General features: G+C 42.0%; 2 long non-coding RNA genes across 4 annotated transcripts in view; one reads left to right on the top strand and one right to left on the bottom strand.

The window, feature by feature from the left end:
* The window catches only part of LOC308585170, a 58826-nt gene extending 51207 nt beyond the window's left edge, over nucleotides 1–7619 (bottom strand). For all 3 annotated transcript variants that reach the window (XR_014007107.1, XR_014007108.1, XR_014007109.1), the window contains exon 1: nucleotides 7512–7619. This is a non-coding gene — a long non-coding RNA (uncharacterized lncRNA). The remainder of the gene's footprint in view (nucleotides 1–7511) is intronic.
* A 435-nt stretch (nucleotides 7620–8054) lies between these two features.
* The window catches only part of LOC308585181, a 29039-nt gene continuing 18166 nt past the window's right edge, over nucleotides 8055–18927 (top strand). The window contains exon 1 of the long non-coding RNA XR_014007123.1: nucleotides 8055–8191. This is a non-coding gene — a long non-coding RNA (uncharacterized lncRNA). The remainder of the gene's footprint in view (nucleotides 8192–18927) is intronic.

Here is an 18927-nt window from a genome sequence, read left to right as displayed (position 1 = left end):
CCTATTTTTGCATCAGTATGCGATTAAAAAACCACAAAACTGTACATGAAAATTCACACTCCTTTTCATGCACATTTCCCCTAATATATAAAATTTTTGTATGCAATTTTACCAAATATACACATTGTGCAAGCAATGTCCCCTAACTTAATGCAGTTCTATGTTTTCTCACTAATATAAATATTTTTGTGTGCATATGAATTTGTATTTATTTTGGGGTTGAAGAACCATCACAAAACTTGGAAAAATTGAAATTTGAAGGGAAGCTGCATGTTGGTTTATGTATTGGTTTAGGAGGCACAAATTAGGCAGGGGTGTATGAAATGTAAACTAAAGATATTTCTCATCCATACCTACTAGTGAGGAGGGTCCATATGGGCTGGAGCTCCTTGCACATATCCACTGTGGAGATTAAGGTAAAGGTAAAGGGACCCCTGACCATTAGGTCCAGTCGTGACCGACTCTAGGGTCGCGGCGCTCATCTCGCTTTATTGGCCGAGGGAGCTGGTGTACAGCTTCCGGGTCATGTGGCCAGCATGACTAAGCCGCTTCTGGTGAACCAGAGCAGCGCACAGAAACGCCGTTTGCCGTCCAGAGTGGTACCTATTTATCTACTTGCACTTTGACGTGCTTCGAACTGCTAGGTTGGCAGAAGCAGGGACCGAGCAACAGGAGCTCACACTGTTGTGGGATTCGAACCGCCGACCTTCTGATCGGCAAGCCCTAGGCTCTGTGGTTTAACCAACAGCAATTAGAAATTTTAAAATGATGCATTCAGTTACCTGAATCAGAAATGGTTTAATGATTTAAGTGGTACCGATTTAAGTGGTACCAATGGAACCACGGAAAAGAGGACACAGCAAGGCAAACCTGGATGCCTGGGTTTTTAAAAGCAGTAAATCAATGAGCGCACGCAAGCCTCCTAAAGTTAAAAGGCAAGCCAGGAACCAGGCAGCCTCCACACACACAGACCCCCCCCCGACTCCAAACCTTGTGGCTCTTCCCTGTGATGACTCCTAGCTGATGACTTGCGACGAGAGGACGGAGAAGAGTGAGGCCGAGGAGAGGCTGGCACCGCCGCAAAAGGCTGCTGAACACGCCCCCTCGAAGGCACCTGGTTGGATGCCTGCCGAGGGGGCGTGGGCGCCAGCCAGGTGAGAGGAGGCGGCAGGAGGCTAATGCCCCCTGCTAGGGGCGGTGCTCGGACTCCCGCCCACAACCACTCCCCTCTCTTCCAGGGAGGAGAGTCTTTACCTGAATCAGAAATGTATTGGTATGCCTCAAATCCATCACATGATTTCAGCTGCAGAAGATATGGGTGTGTAGATGTGACTCTGCTCACCTGACCATGTTGATGCTCCTTACTGGAAGATAGAGGGGTGTGGTACAGACACAATGGCAGATCCAATCTAGGGCTCCTAATCTTTGCTACATTTGCACTGAACTAACCTGTCCCCTGCCTTGTCCCGCTACCTCTTGGTAAGCAACAGCAATGCAACCAACCAACCAGAGGTCAGGTGGGCAGCGACACCCCATAATGATGTTCACCTACTGAATTATTTCCTTAAGAGGATCCTTCGGGAATGATCATCTATCATAACAATAGTTTATAACCAGTACCACTGGCAGATACAAATCACCTACCTGGACTGAAAACAAACTAGACAGTGGAATGACATAACTGGACTGGCCATCTTTCTGCCGCTAAGACACCAATTTCATGCATTGTTTGTACAGTATCAAGTGTTGCAAAACAGAAAGTAAAGAGACACGAAGATACCCGAAGCTCTTTGTGTCTTAAGCAGCCCAGTTTTGCCCTATGATTCAGCTGGTTTTATTTATTAATAGTTGTATTTATGGTGTCTGGCTGTTTCAGTCTCCATCACCTAGAGCAGGGGTCGGCAAGGTTTACTTTGCCTGGGCCGGTTCACTCCAGCGGAGATCCCTCCGTGGGGCGGATTGTGCCCATCTGTGATTTCAGGCACCTGCGCAAACACGATTTCTGGTGTCTGCGCAGCCGCAATTTTCGGCACCACAGAAGCAAGTCCCCACGCCATGCTGGTTTAGCGCAGCGCATGGGGACTCGTCAAGTGGGCGATTCGGTTCAGGGGCAGCTCATGGGCCGGTTAAATGACTCCCGTGGGCCGCTTGTGGCCCATGGGCCTTAGGCTGCCGACCTCTGACCTAGAGCAAGGGTAGGGAACCTGTGGCCCTCCAGATGATGGGAATTTCTGTCAAACAACCTCTGGAGGCCACACCTTTCCCACTCCCTATAGGCTTCTTCATAAAGAAATTTAATTTTCCATACCTATAAGGATTTCTCCAAGAGTTATACTAGTATACATGTTAGTTGGGCACAGAGGATGAACAAGTGTTTGATTTATTTTAAAATGGAACAATATTATGGTGAATTGTGCTCTCCTTTTATCCAGACTTCCTTGAACTTTGGCTGGCTTGGTCACTAACAACAGATGCTAATTACTGTGAAATCCATGCAGCTGATCTTCTAAGCTACTCCAATTATTAGCTCATACTACTGTGACCACACCCAGGTCTTCCTTCTCCAGGAACAGATGCAGTTGGCTCACTAGCTAAACTGCAAAAGCACTCCTGATGACAACCACTACAACTATCATCGAGATTGCTATTATATATTGCATATAGATTTAGCCTCTGAATCTACAGGAGCAAGGGATGGTCCAAAGAGAACTCCAGAACTGTGAACCCCTGTCCAAAATAAGTTGTACCGTGTTGTAGGCTCAAGGGTCCTACTCACCAAGAATACTTGGGCTTCTTCAGAAGGAAGAGTGGGATAAATAAAAATAAAATGAATAAATACTGACTTTGATTACATTTTAGTTTCTTGGCCCACATTGTGTGGTCCTCTGTGAGTCCATTCGTTCAACATCATATTGATCTCGCTGCTCCATTATCAATTACATCTCATAGAATCATAAAATTATAGAGTTGGAAGAAACCCTTAGGATGATCTAGTACAGACTTCCTCAACCTCGGCTCTCCAGATGTTTTGACACTACAATTCCCAGCATCCCTGACTACTGGTCCTGCTAGCTAGGGATCATGGGCCAAAAACATCTGGAGGGCCAAGACTGAGGAAGCCTGATCTAGTACAACCCCCTGCCATGCAGGAATATGAAGCTGCCCCATACTGGGATCAAACCTGCAACCCTGGGCATTATCAGCACCACACTCTAACCAATTGAGCTATCCCCTTTTGATGCTACATCTGCTGCATCAAACAATATCTGCATCAGTTATTGGGAGACTACTGTGTGCAAGACCTCCAGATCCTCACCTTATTGCAACTTTACCTTTGAACTGACAGGGACATAGACAACTGCCTTATACTAGGCAGTCTTTCACATCACCTGCCATAGACTGAATCTTCAAAGCGCAAAGGGTCCCCATCCCCCCACAAGCAGTAAGCACTGTTCCGGTTGGACAAAATAGATATACATTCTCTACAATAAATTCCTCTCCAGACTTCCAGCAAACCTGCACTTCATCTGACGTCTGCTTGTTATATTTGGAAAGCTCTTCCACATATTTTATAGAGACAGGAGTAATATCTAGGGTTGCCGCCAGACATATTTATTCCAGCAAGTGGCAACATATGCCGTTAGCTGCTTCGGAGGCACAATACTAATAGCAGGAATTGATTCCATCACAGCATGCTAGAAAACACTTCACCTGTTGAATTTCCACAACTCGAGCAATTGTAAAAAAAAAAGCAGTTTGAGCCGACCAGGGCATGGCAAGAAACAGTAGCAAACAATCCTAGCTGGAGACCAGCTGGTCTGGGTAGGTGTCAGTTCATAACAATAAACCCCTCCCATAACAGAATACATATGGCAAGGCAAGTTTAAGAAACGCATCCAAATATCCATTGGCAACACAGTGGGCAGTAACAGTCGGGGAGCAGCCAAAATCCTTCTCACTGTAAATATGTAACAGCCACTGTAGTCAGAGCCAGAATGTTCCTGCTTTCATACTACCAGCCCCAAGTTCTTGTCCCAGGATTTATCCTTCTACCTTTGTGCTATTTCATTTGACTACAGCATCCATATAAAGTTCAAAACTGGAGCGGGGGTCACTGGAGATTCCAAGCTTCACAAAGCAATTAAAAGGATTCTGCACTGAGATTTGCTTACTGCGTTTGTAAAACACAACACGATTTAATTGCACTGTCACTAAATACCAATCTAGACAATATCTTGCTAGTTTGAAATCCTTAGGCTGCTTTTTTACATTTTAATGTCTACGAACAGCCATTGGCTGTCAAAGTGAATTGAGCTCACACAAACTTAACTTGCAACAGGCCTCCAAAAATTACAGAACAGTAGCACCAAAGCTGTACTGATCTTGCAATGGACAGCTTTTTGGTTAGATTAAACGAGTGTCCTGCATGAGCTATTTGGAGCTGCAAAATATTTAGGTCATGTCATAGAGTGTCAAGGGTCATCTAGTCCCATCCCCTGCAATGCAGGAACCACAACTACAGAATCCCTAACAGATGGGTGAGGGGGTCACACTTCCAACTATATGTGCACCAAAGTACATTATTATTTAACTGAAATAGTTTTGGCAAATTGATCAAACAGTTAATTTTGCATACAGATAAAAGCAACCATCGTGAAATGAGAAACATGTTTTTAGACAAACATGTGCATATGATGTAGCAGGTCCAATAATTTTAGTACATGAATTCCTTCATGTACTTGCATTAAATATAATAACAACAACAACAACAAATGTGAGGTTACTTAGGGCATCTTATTAGTTCTTTAATAAAAACTGCTGATAAATCTAAACAATGACTAAATCACTGAACCCTAAAATATGCCATAATACTACAATTGCCAATTATTTTGCTGATCTTTTTCTGTTGCTAAATGCTAGATTTTAAGGTGGAATAGAGAATTTGTCTATTACCTTTGCCTTGAATGGAGAAAAGTAGAGACAGGCCTTCGTATATTCTGCGGTACAGAAAAATAAACGGCTACTCTGTATTAGGCTAACATAAACCAGGTGCTGGCCCCAGGGGCTGCCTTCCTGTAATAGATTTCTTTCCACCAAAGCTCTTCAAGGAGGGCATGGGGGAGTAGATTTCGGATACTAGATTGGGCCAGAGGGTGGAACCTCCTGTTAAACAAGAGTGTTTGTAGTTGTGGTTACAAGCAGCAAGATCCCAGAGAACAAGATGGTGTTGCGAATCACACCACCTTTGCTAGGGACTGCATCATGATCACAAATCATTTCCTATGACAGGAGGTTATGTGTTAAAGATGTTCATCTCGAAGCACTTGCAAAAGGTAGAGCCTATGCTATCAAAATAACAGGATCAGGATAAAAAAACAAAACCCATATCTGTAAGTGATTCATTCATTCCCTTTTCAGCTGTATGGCTTCCCTGGCTCCTTGGACTTCTAAAGGGAGAAGCTGTTGTTTATATTAAGGATGCTTCTTATGTTTAGAGAAAGGGAAACATTTGCAAATGATGCTGAATAACTGCTAGTATCTCCAACAATTTGACAGAAAGGCTCTTGGCATGAGCGTTTGGTATGCATTGTTTGTTTTAACTTATTTTGTCCATTTTAAAAAAAGCATGATGGTGGTTTTGATCAACTCTTGCTGGTGGAATTCCATTAGTACATCTGCTTAAAAAAAAAGATAAGCAGACAGTGTGCTAGATGAGCCTAAATCGGGATTGGTGTTGGGTATATTTTTAGCCTTTTATCCTTATGCCTAATTGAGGATGACATGCAATCATGAGGTTTCATTTCAGAATGCCGTCTCTTTCCTCTCTCTTATTAAGTGGTGGAGCTGACTTTGGCTGCTGTCCACAGACCACTTACATCAGAGTACTTGGACATTGTAGTAGAGTCCTAGCGATTTAAGCAGAAGTAAACCAGTGTGAGTAGTTTGTTGGCTGTGTATCATCAGCAGTTTGGTAGATATATGAATTTTAGGACATGTCCACACACAAGGTTTCTACTGAGGTTCTGATATCATCGAGTCAATAATCCAGGTAGCATCTGATTTAGTAAGGCATATGGCAGGGGTGAGGAACTGTTTTTCTTAGTTTCCTGGGAGTAAATTCTTGGGGATGCGAACTAGTGGTGTACAGGGCTAAAGCCAAAATTGAAGCAATATCATTACTCTTTGCTGTTTTATTTATTAAGTCTGTATGCTGTACAAACTTGTATATTGTAAAAATGCAATACAAAAACACAAACCGATATGCCCCCCACCAAACACATTTAAAAGGGGTATAAGATGTTAATCATCCAAAGGCTTGGTTGAAAAAGAGAGTTTTTGCCTGGCACCTACCTGGGGAGAGCATTCCACAAAAGTGGAGCCACTGCAGAAAAGGCCGGTTCTGAGGCAGTACATTATAAATTGTCTCAGATGATGATATCAGGGTCCAGGTAGGTTCATATGGAGAGAGGAGGTCCTGAGTCATTTAAGGCTTTATAAGTCAAAAACAGCACTTTGAATTGGGCCTGGAAACTACTTGCCAGTGGGCCAGGATCTATACAATATGCAGAAACTCTCTTGCCCTGATGAACAACCTGGCTGCTGAATTCACATTCAGAAGGCATAAATGATCAGATGTATAAAATCATATGCTTCAATGGTTTTCCTATTGATTATTGTGGATGGAATTCCCAAACTACAAAGAAAAGAAAGGAGAGTAGGGGCCTTGCAGTTTCCCATTAACAGTTAGCACCTCAACAGCAGACTGAGCAGACAAGCAGGTCGGTCTCCCCCAATACAATGAGACGTACTACATTTCTACTTAAAACACAGCAACTGTTTCTAAACTGTTATTTATAAATATGAATTAGCAAATGCAAATTTACGCAGATATGTACCACCTTTCGTCCTTTTTGGGGGAGGGGCACCAGTTAATCAGTTCCTCTTTTTTAAAAAACAATACATATGGATACCCTACTTAATACCTAACACCAGGCCTCACCATTCCCCATCTTTTCATATGCAACCTAGAGCATCCAATTCTATTTTTATTTATTATTTTTTAGTCCCACCTTTCTTACCCAAAACGACGTCTCACACACAATCGTATAAAGCAAGCAAAATGGCACTCTAGGCCAACAACTACCACCACCCAATAGCAACAAAAATCGCATTAGATTACAAGGCGCAGGCCCAAAATGCAACATTTCTTACCTGATATCTACAAGTTGGTAATGTCAGGCTTTTGCTAGTTTTTTCCTAGAGAGAGAGTTCTACAGAATTAGAATAAACACCAGTCTGCTTTCCTCCACACAAAACCAGAACCATCTCAGGGCAGAGCACCAGTTTGTGGACTAGTTCCCACCAAAGAGGTATGATAACCCTGAATGTGGGCCGCACCATTTCAGAATGCTGGTAGGGACTCCAAGCTCCTGCCTGATTTATTTATTTTTAATTAATCCCTGCACATAGAAATCTAGATTGAAGGGAGAAAGCTTTCTGTCTGGACTCACCTTTAGTTTTCTGCGGGGAGGGAATGCTTCTGTAGTGAGGAGCGGTCCTTGGGTGAACTACCCCTTGCAATTCAAAGTGGTGCAACCCAAACAAACAGTCTTTTTCTTCTCTCTCTCTCCCCCTCCCCCCACTTCAATAAAATACCTCAGGTTGTGTGAAGGTCAGTAATTAGGCCTCTTCAATGCTTCCTGGCCTGGCTTGGGGATAGATAGCCTCAAATCCTTGAAGTTTCGGCCATTTCAACCTGCCTGGCCTGGCCTGGGGAGAGCTAGTTGGAGGACTAGGCCTCAAATCTTTCAAGTTTCAGCCACTTCAGCCTTCCTTGTCTGTTCTGAGGAGAGATAGTTGGAGAACTAGGCCTCAAATCTTTCACGTTTCGGCCACTTCAACCTTCCTGGCCTGGCCTGGGGAGAGACAGTGGGAGCACTAGGCCTCAAATCCTTCAACTGTTGTGGCCGCTTCACCCCCTTCCTTGCCTGGAAGGACTGTTGGGAGGAGCAGGCCTCAAATCCTTCAACTGCTCCATGTCTTTACTTCAAGGAATTTGAGCTGCTGGCTGAGTCCTCTTCAGTCAGTTTCCTGTGAGTAAGGAGGCTGCTGCTCCTGGATCCTCTCAACTGCTCATTGCCACCATAACACCTGCCATGAACTCCCCACCTGAGTTAGGACAGAATATGCGGTAAGAGAAACTCGCCACCTGTCTACTGACTGAGCCGTGTTTTAAACAATACGTTGACCCCCAGTTTCAGCTGAGCACTGTTTCATTTGCTTGTGGTTTCTATAGCTTGAGGAAAATCCCTAGCGGTTTCACCCTGAAATGCAAAATATGCACAGGCTTTGGCTGGAAAGTGGAAGGAAAAGCTTTGTTTGAAGTTTCTTTTTTTTCATCAGATGTGGTCCAAAGAGAAGAAAGCCCAATGGAGAGGCATTTACCCTCAGCCCACCAATTAGTCGTGGGACGGGATGCCGGGGAAATGCTAATCTATAAGGAAAGCTCTCGTGGTTTAATTGATTTAATCAGTAGACTTAAAGCTTGCAGCCCTGCTTCGTACTAATTTTGCAAAATAGCCTAATTATGTTATTGGGTTTCTTTAACCGACTTAACTTTGCTGGATAACCAAACCACAAGGGCTCAAAAAGCAAAAAAAGTGGGGGGTGGGGAGTCTGCTAGGTTCCATAATAGGAGATGGCGTCTCCTTGCAGCAGGTGGGGAGAGAGACTGCGCCCTAGTGGTCATGAGAGTTGTTGTAAATGATGATGAAGAAAACCAAGTATATGGTTGCCATATTTCAGACAGTTAAAATCTGGAGACAAAAGTTGTTGAGCTTTTTCTGCAAAATCTCAGTTTAAAAAATGAAGTTTTTTTCTGGAATTGGCCAAAATTGGCACTTCCAAGATGGGTTGCCATATGTAACTGGATTTTCCCAGTTACAGATAGGTAGCCGTGTTGGTCTGCCATAGTCAAAATAAAAAAATTCCTTCCAGTAGCACCTTAAAGACCAACTAAGTTAGTTCTTGGTATGAGCTTTCGTGTGCATGCACACTTCTTCAGATACACTGAAACAGAAGTTGCCAGATCCTTCTATATAGAGAGAAGGTGGGGAGGGGTATTACTCAGAAGGGTGGTGGGAATGGGAGATTGGCAGATAGCTGAGATGATCAACAGGCTCATCTCAGCTATCTGCCAATCTCCCATTCCCACCACCCTTCTGAGTAATACCCCTCCCCACCTTCTCTCTATATAGAAGGATCTGGCAACTTCTGTTTCAGTGTATCTGAAGAAGTGTGCATGCACACGAAAGCTCATACCAAGAACTAACTTAGTTGGTCTTTAAGGTGCTACTGGAAGGAATTTTTTTATTTTGGATTTTCCCAGACATTTTGGTGATTTTGGACACTGTTCCTGACGACCGAATCCCGAAATTCCAGATGTATGGCAACCCTAGTTGACCCAATAGGGTTCTGAACAAATGCTTGGCAGTAAATAAGGCTGAGTGTGTGTGTGGTGTTACGTACACTAACTGAATACAGTACAGTTTTCACAGTTATTGATAAGAGTCACCACCTTTTTCTCTCAACCTTTTTTCTGGCATGGAGAGCAGATGTGGAGTGGCAGAGGTGGTAATTTAGTGGCTGAATCTGTATGTTCTCTTAATGTTTTAGGTACATGAGCAGGGCCAGTAATAAGAGCAATTCTAGTTTCTTACATTTACCAAGGCAGTGTGGGAAAGAGCCCAGTCATAAAACATGGATATGCCTAAAATTAAGCAGAATTAATTAGAAGAATTCTGGCGAGTACCACTTCAGAATGCATGTGTGGGGTATGTTCATCATATTTTTGAATGTTACCATATTTTTATAAAAAGTTTAACATAGTCTTCTCCCTAATACACTTGCCTACTGTGTGAAGGGAGATTTTTATAGAAGCACTAAAAAAATGGCACACACCTCTCTGCAACATCATTCTTTCCATTTAGAAGGCAACCAGATCTGACTTTTGAGAATGTTGAAGAATATCTATGAATAGGTGAAGAAAGCAAGGTGGGATTGCAGTCAAGCACACTGGGAAGGAGATTGCACTCCTGCAATCTGAAGTAGTACACTCCAGGATTAATTTACTACATAATTTTATGTAGAATAGATTTTTCACCTATCTCCTATGTTGTCTTGGAGTTGTGGAACCAGCTTCTTAGCCAGCTTTTTTCACTAAACTATTAGAATCAGGAGCACCCACCCAGTACTTTTTAAAAAAAGAAACTGGCATAAGTGAATACAGTTATACCTCGGGTTGAAGTAGCTTCGGGTTGAGCATTTTCAAGTTACGCTCCGCAGCGTCCCGGAAGTAACGGAACACGTTACTTCCGGTTTCACTGCTCGTGCATGCGCAGACGCTCAAAATGACGTCACACGCATGTGCGGAAGAGGCAAATTGCATCACGCAGACGCGGGTTGCGTTCGCTTCAGGATGCGAACGGGGCTCCAGAACGAATCCCGTTCGCATCCAGAGGTACCACTGTAAACATGACCCTCCCTCTACCGCAGGGGTTGCTAACCTTTTGTGGCCAGTAGAATTTCAAGAAAGTGTGAGAGGCACCAGTTACAAAATAGCTGTAACATCTGAATTGGGAATGGCTGAGAGGACCCTGGACTGGTGTCTGGATGCAGTGGTACACTGGATGAGGCCTAATAAGCTGTGTTTGAATCCTGAATGCTTTTAAAATTGACCCCGCCCTTTTCTCATGATACAGAAACTCAGGGCTGCCCAGTAAAATGAATTGACAGCAGGTTCCAAAGTGATAGAATAGAGTGATCCTTCACACAATACATAATTCTAGAATTGGTTACCACAGAATGTGTCGATAGCCACTAGCTTACCTGGCTTTTAAACAGGATTAAACAAATTCATGGGGGCTACGTCTATTCACAATTATTCCCTATGGCAGCTAAATCAAACCTCCATGTCTAGATACAATATACTCCTGAATACTAGATGTTGAGAACAAACTATTAACACCATAATGAACTGCTTCCAGTTACTCAGAGAGGCATTTGGCTGGCCAGCCGGCTGGTGACTGCGGTGCTGCTACTGCTCAAAAGAGAATGCTGGGTTGCATTGAGCTTTGGTCTGACATGGTAGAACATGTTCTAATAATAATTTGGAGGTACTGTTAAGAGACATTATGTGCTAGTTTCTGAGCCAGTTGTGTGAGTTGCACATCTATTTATCAGTAGTCTTTAATGTGCACAACTGTAAATGGACCCAAAAAGGTCCTGGTAGACTTACTCACAAACTTCTGGACTTTAATCAGCTACAAGCCCTGCCAGGATTCAGAGTACGGTAATTTCCTAACTATGAATCAACCTGATGACAATGAATCGCACACTGGAAAAGAATGCCAAATAAAACAAGCCATCACATATAGCTTGTATAGAGCAGCCTATGGAAAGGCTTTTGATCCACTCCACCAAAACAGCAACAGTGATGAAAGTAGAGAAAAGCAGGAACAGAAGAATCCCAAACCACATCTGTGAGTGTTGTGTAGTGATATTTAAGCCTGACAAAGATTAAAGAAAGCAAGATGGTCCTTCCAAGAAGACATCATGTGACTTGGAAAAATACTCATTTGAGTATTTCATAGAATACTCTGAGCAGAAAATATACAGTGCTGATAAAAAGGGCATCCTGCTTTAATGGGAAATGTCTTGCCTTAAATCAGATTCAAGCTAGAAACACAACCACTTGCTGATAAATTCCAATAGTCACTCGAAATTCTGATGTTCCCATTATACAAGTATACTTCATTTATAACAAGGCAGTGAAGGAGTGACAGTTTGTAGGTGATGCAGTTGCTATATTGTTCAATCATTGCCCTAAAATGGACTAAAACCCTGCCTGCTGCCAGAAGCGGATTTAGGGGAGTACAACTGGTTTTCCCATCATGGGTGCCAAGCTGAAAGGGCACCACAGGGGGCACCGCAACAATGACAAACAGTGGAAGGTGAGAGGCAGTGGGGAACTGAATTTTGGTGTCGCACAGGGTGCCTCTAAAATTTGAAAGCCCAAAGTCCATCACTACTGCTGCTGCCTAGTCCCTTGGTTGTGGATTATGGCAGCAGCAGTTTGAACTCATACACCATTTTCATTTTTCCACAAAGCCCTAGAGTGCCCAACTTAGCATTGCTCTGGAGCACTGTGAGAAAGTTAAAGTGGCAGTCAGCTTCCCAGACCCAGCCACTGCTTCCTGGAAAACTCATAACTGAGGGATCAAGTAGGCAGGTAGGCTGGCAAGTAGGCAGCCATCCCCGGGCACTTTTCTAGAAAGGGGTCTCTACTCTAGAAGCAGCCTTACACTAAATATTACTGTATGTTTTATGAATTCATGGGCTTTGTTTTGAAATTACTGAAACGATTCACATAGAAATAAATAGTCTGTATCTCTCATTGTGACATGTGAATTAAAATGACATGTAACTAATCCTAATTCTGACCTTTAAAGCCATAACAACCTGGATTCTTAGATGTGGAAGAAACTAAGTTTAGTGGTGGAACCTTCTTTGCATGCAGAAGGTTCCAGGTTTAATCCCTAGCATCAGTTCAGGCTGGGAGAGACCCCTGCTTGAAAACCTGCAAAGCCACTGCCTCTCTGTAGACAATAATGAGCTAGATGGACCAATGGTCTTACTTGGTATATGACAGATTCCCATGTTCCTAGATCTTGGCTGCCTATTTTTTAGTCAAGTGAGATCATAGAGAGTATCCCGCAAGGCCTCTTTAGTGGTGGCACACAACTTTAGTTTTCTTCCTGCAAGCCTCATGATTTTATTTATTTATTAAGACATCTCTAGTCTGCCTTTCACATCATTCACAGGGCAGTCAACACAGCTTTCAATTACAGCATCAGCATGAACATGACCACATATAAAATGCAGCTAAAACCCAAATCAGAATTAAAATCAGTAACCAGCCTACTAGAAATTAAACATCCGCAAAAGTGTGGGAGGGTGATAAGTATGGTTTTAATAAGTGCCAAAAAGCCATTAATATTGCTGCTTTTCTAAGCTTACCAGTAATTCTTTCAGTACTTATATACTTAAAAGGTATGGAATACTACATGAATTTGCAGCAGATCCCCAGCAGATAATGCAACTTTCGCAACCATTTCCAGCCAAGAAGAGGACTTATGGGGCCTCCTGTGTAGAAGTGAGTCTTCCTTGCCACTCATCCCTTAACATCTCCCTCAACCTAATACATTCTTTCTTTGGGGACATTAGGGGCAAATAGTAGAGAGAAGTGACACTAAGCAACAGGGATTTTTGAATGTATCTGTCAAATGCTTGAAAAACCCCTCAAGGTTTTCCACTGCTCAGCAGGAACACTAGAAAAAGACCAATTGCTTTTTGGGGCATAGCCATATTTCTTTCTGTTCTTTGCTCATATGCTGCCCTCATTGAGAGGTTTCTTTAAATTTTATTTCACCACTTCCATCACCTTTTTGTTTTGTTTTTTAAAAAAGTTTGAATGGGGGAAAGTTATTGAGTGGATGTGAGCATTGTACATCACAGTACACATCCCCAATCCTATTGTGCACAGCCATCACTAATATCAATAATAATAATTTATTATTTATACCCCGTCCATCTGGCTGGGTTTCCCCACACAAATTCTAGCTGTGCTGATGCTCAACGCACTCAGCATTCAATGAGCATTCTCAGTCGTCATCAGGCTGTCTTGTCTTAGTTTCAGTTTTTAATATACAAACGTAATATTTTTCTGGGGAATTTCCCTATGCCATAACCCCTCCCTTGTCCGTGAGTAGCCTACTGATAGGCGTGAGACCTTCAAGTTAATACATATATATAAAATTTCAGAATATTTGAAATACTGCTGTGTCTAGTTAGTGGCTGGCCTGTTTGTTCCATATCTTTCTTCCAGGAATGAACATCCACCTCCAACACACATACAATTACCTCTTGAGACGAAATATGTGTAGTTCTTCTGAGTGACCACAAGAGAGCAATAGGAAACAAAAACTGAGGTTGCACAGCTCAAATTCCCTTTGAGTATTGTGCTTAATCCTCTTGAGAAGAAAAAGTAAAACATGGGACAAGCTGGCAAGAAAGGACATCCTCCTTTAAACAGGGATGGTTTGCCTTAAATCACATTCAGGCAAGGAAAACAACCCCTTACTGATAAAATCCTACAGTCAGTTGGGATTCTGGTTTTCCCATTACACAAGTATCTTTATTTCTCTGTTTATTTTTAGTAATTATTTTCCGATGGAAGAGACGGAGAAAGATGGAGAGAGTGATTAATTATACAAATAATGGTTGGCTCTGTGTGTTAACAGGCATAAAATATTGCCCTACGGAGCAAAAATAAGGAACTTTGTTCAAGACCTTTGACTTAATGTCAAAGGCTGTTTAATGAGGGTTTGTGGAGGAAGGGGATGCTGTATTGCCGCAGTTTCGTTCCCAAGGGGCAGGGCACGCCATGTGAACTGGGGCAGTCATGGAAATTCCAAGCCTCCTTGGGTTTTTTTCTTCTTCACAAATATTCTCTACCCATTCCTTGGCAAACCACAGAAATGGCCATATGCTACTACTCTTCATCACTTCTGGATAAATTGTCATTAACTTTTGCTATGTTATTTTAAGCCTAAATTTAGTTAGAATGGACATGATTCTGTTAAAAGAAGAAACAGATTTTGTAAGAAGCTTAGGAGGTTAGAAATGGAAAATTAGGAGTTCAGCATGAAAAAGGGAAACGTTCCATATATACCATCATGAGCTACTGCTGCTTCTCTTGCTTGCTTGCTGGCTTTCATGAGTCATTTCCTATGAAGCCTCTTCAAGCAATTTTACAATATAATAAAACATAAAACAATTGCAAATGTAAAGACTATTAGATGTATAAAAACAATTTCAAATACAGTACAGATACAGACGGAGATAAAAATATCTCCATTTAGAAGCTTGCTGTGCTGAACAAGGGAAAGTTGTCAACAGGCACCAAAAAGACAATAGAGATGGAGCCTGTCTGACATGTATGTAATGGGAGGTGCTACCAAAGGGTAGGTGCCCAAAAGGCCCAATTCTGGCATCATAAAGAACAGGCCTCCTGGTAAAATCATAGGTGCAAGATGTGCTCTCCTGCAGGCTACAGTGAATGGTTGAGTGTACAAGAGATGAGACTATCTTTTAGGTATCACCCCAAGCTGTATAGCACTTTGTACATCAGTACCAACACCTTAGTTTGGTATCCAATTGGCAGCCATGCATAATGTGATGGTGATAGCCTACCCCAGTGAACAGTTGACGCTCTATATTTTGTAGTTCCTAAAGCATCTAGATTTGCCTCAGGATCAGCCCTACATTGGGAGCATTGCAGCAATCCAATATGAAGGTTACCAGCACATGGACAACAGTGCTTAGGAGTCTTTGGTGAAGAAACTTGTTGAAAGCCTTTTGATCACCTCTGTTCTATGTGCTTGCTGACATTCTGCAAAAACTAGTACTGTATGTTTGTGAGACAGGACTTGCCCCTGTAGAAGCTATGCTGGCTATGTTTCAGCAGGGCTTGTTCTTCTGTATGCTTGGTTATTTTATCTTTAAAAATAAATTCCATTAGTTTTCCCAGGACACACATTAACCCAAGGGGCCTGTAATTTCCAGGATCCTTTATCTCTTTTTTTAAAAAAATGTGTTACATTGACTGTTTTCCAAATCCTCAGGTACAGAGGCTGGTCTATACAAGCTACATGTTTTTATGAGAAAATAAGCAATTTTACATTTGAGTTCTTTTGAGAACTCTTGGGTGGGTGTCATCTGGTGATTTGCCAGTTTTTATTTTGTCTGTTAGGCCTAGAACTTCATCACTCTTCACCACTATCTGCCTCAGTTCCTCAGACTCTCTTCCTGCAAAAGTTAGTTCAGCATTCCAAAACTGAGGTGCCACCATTAGGAAGACCTTTTCCTGGTCACTCCCTCATCACTTCAAAGAAGGGTCTTTGAAGATGATCTCAGCCAATGAGCAGGTTCATATGGAAGCAGGTGGTCCTTTAGATACTTGAGTCTAAAGCCGTATATGATCATTTTATTTTATTTGCTATCATAAGCTGTTGTCAGATATTTACTGGAGTAAAGTATTTTCTTAGGTTTTGAGTTTTGTTTTTGTGTTTTGTGTTTTCTCAGCCAGCCAATGGACCTGACTAAGTAAGTGTTTAGAGATATCTAGGGCAGGGGGAGTCATTCATATGTAAGTTCATTGGTTCAGCCAGGTCTTTCCCCTTGGAAAACACTGCCAAGCAGTGTTAAAAATACAGAAACCAACTCATAAAAGACAGGTCACATACTGAAAATACACATTCAAAGGCAGACGTTTGCTTATGTGGTCCGCGGCTTTCATACTTCTAGTGATCATGTAAAAACCAAAAACAGGCCAGATGTGAGGAGGGTGATGGAAAAGTACACATGGCAAGCAAGAATCCCAAAGAAAGATACCCAAGCACTTAGCTTAAAGTGAGCTGGTTTTTAGATTTTATTTTTTAAAAAAATTAAAGTGAGCTGGAGTCCCCCCCCCATCTGATCCATCAAGGCTCTTCTTATTGAACTTGGCTACATTGCTGGCATTACTCATATTTAGCAATAGTAAAAGGAACTGGTTACTTACAAACATTATAATTCAAGGCAGAAACCAGTGGAAAACATTATCAGATAACTATGTGCTGCAGATAAACAGGAGAGGGCAATGTCCTTTGTAACTTCCTTGGGAGCACCGAGGGGTATATGTTGATGGTTTGTTTTTATTGTTTTTTGCCTGCCCCTCATAAACTGGCAGTACCAAAGAGACGCTAAGTCCCTTACAGTTCAGCAGCTTGTAGCTCTGTTTGTAACAAAACTTTAAAAAATAAATTTTATTTACAATTATTGTCTGAATAAACTCTACTTTTAATATGCCAGACATGATTATTCTTTAGTAAACCAAATTATACATAATGCGTTTTATGTTCCTAAAGTAGCAAAGTTAGTTTTAATATATTAAGAGTACTTTTTTTTGAAGTGCTGACTTATTTTTTTAATTTTTTTTGCATTTCCCCCCAAACATTTCCATTTTTTTTTCTGGCAAACTCTGGGCAGAAAAGTCCCCCTCCCCAATGGCTTCAAGATTTCCATATATATACAAGTATATATCCATTCTTGAGCCCTACTACACTTTGGGGGGGGGTTTAGTTCTGTATGTTTGTAATAACTGAAAAATTCAACAAAATGGAAGCTGAATTTTTCAGAATGCTAAATTCTGCACGTGAAAGCCAGGTTCTTTGCTTGTGTAGTGCGATCATGGACTTGCTAAATATGCAGAGCTCTGGCTGTACAATCCAGCCAGGTGAACCTGCCCTAGGATTTGGCTGGAGCTAAAGTGATCTTCTTCAATCAAACAATATAGAAAACCTGTTTTCATGAAATGTTTTCTCACATATAAAGCCCAAAGAGTCAGCTTAGAAGTGATCTCATCTCCAAAAAATGCTGTCACTGGTTATCAGATAAAAGACTGTACAATGAATATTCAAATAGTTGACTTTATTTGCCTAGACACAGCCTAGAATGGTGGGGAGGCCTTGAATTAGAAGTCTTGTCCCCTATTCCCATTGACTTTCAGTGAAAGATGAGCATCAAAAACCCCTTTGCATATACACTTTGTGTATGGAAACCTTAGGAACTGGTTCTCAAGGCCTCTCAATTCCAAGACTTTCCAATGCAATAAAAGTCATTTTAGAAACAATAAACAAATTAAACACCCTTATGGCCCCCCGGGTGCTTTTGTTTTAGGCGCCCCACTGCTGAGACACTCTGGCTCCAGGAATGTGAGCAGTTTCCTATTATTTGACTTGAAGATGAAACAAAAGTCCCCAACATTTGCTTGGCCGAAATCAAGAGGCGATTTCAAGTACCAAAAGTGAATTGTACACAGCTTTAATACCACAAGATCTGATGTTCCTAATAACAAAGTATATACTGGGTGGGTGGGGTGCTGCTTTCTCAAAGAACTAGGAAAGTAGTTTTTGGTGAAGCAGCTCTATGTCATATATGCTCATGTGGCAGTTATTGGCTTTTGCAGACATAGAGTTCAGATATTCTCAGAGAGCCTTTGGATGAGATGAAATAATTCTGAACGACTCAGTCTATTCTGATTCAATTGAAACAATAATCCATCCGCTATATTGTTCACCTTTGCAACTTTTTCCTGCAGAACGGGAAGGGAATTCCAGGAATACACATCTGTGGGATTTCCTGCGTTGATACTCTGTTGAGAGGCTGGATGGTATTATGGGGGAGGGAAGGGAATTCTCCTGCCTTTCAGCCTCCTGATGAGCATTCTCACAAGGTAGGAATCTATCCCATCCCAATCCTGAATCTGAATATTTAATTAAAGAAGGCTAATTTTGAGCCAGACTCCTGTTATCAGCCACTCTGAAAGGTCTCCCATTAGTTATAGGAAATAAAACTTTGTTCAGGCCAGAGACATGACTGTCACTGTTAGTCACACTTTCTGAGTCCTAGGTTCCACTTTGGTTGAGCTGGATATAAGGACCTTTCCAAGAAAGTGAAATCATCTCAGTAGTGTAATCTTGAACATCCATTTTGACAATAAATAGCATAAACGCCCCAGCTACTGGTGCATAGTGATCTACTCCCTCTGTATACGGAGGGTCCTTGTAGTCACTGATGATCCTCCATGAATTCATGTATAATCCCAAATGCCTTTTTCGGTTCTGAAGCTCTCAAAGAACAGGGTGGATGGGATGAATAGGGTCCTTCCTGGACTGGTGCTGAACAGAGCCTATAGCTTTAAAGTAAGTGAATATGAGGAGGGAGTGGAATTGGAAAGGCCTGAGCTACACAGGACCAGGGAGCATG

Source organism: Podarcis bocagei (genome assembly GCF_964188305.1).
Source record: "Podarcis bocagei genome assembly, chromosome: 4".
NCBI classification, from domain to species: domain Eukaryota; kingdom Metazoa; phylum Chordata; class Lepidosauria; order Squamata; family Lacertidae; genus Podarcis; species Podarcis bocagei.
The sequence above is the reverse complement of the archived record's forward strand: the minus strand, read 5'-3'. Positions and strand labels throughout refer to the sequence as shown.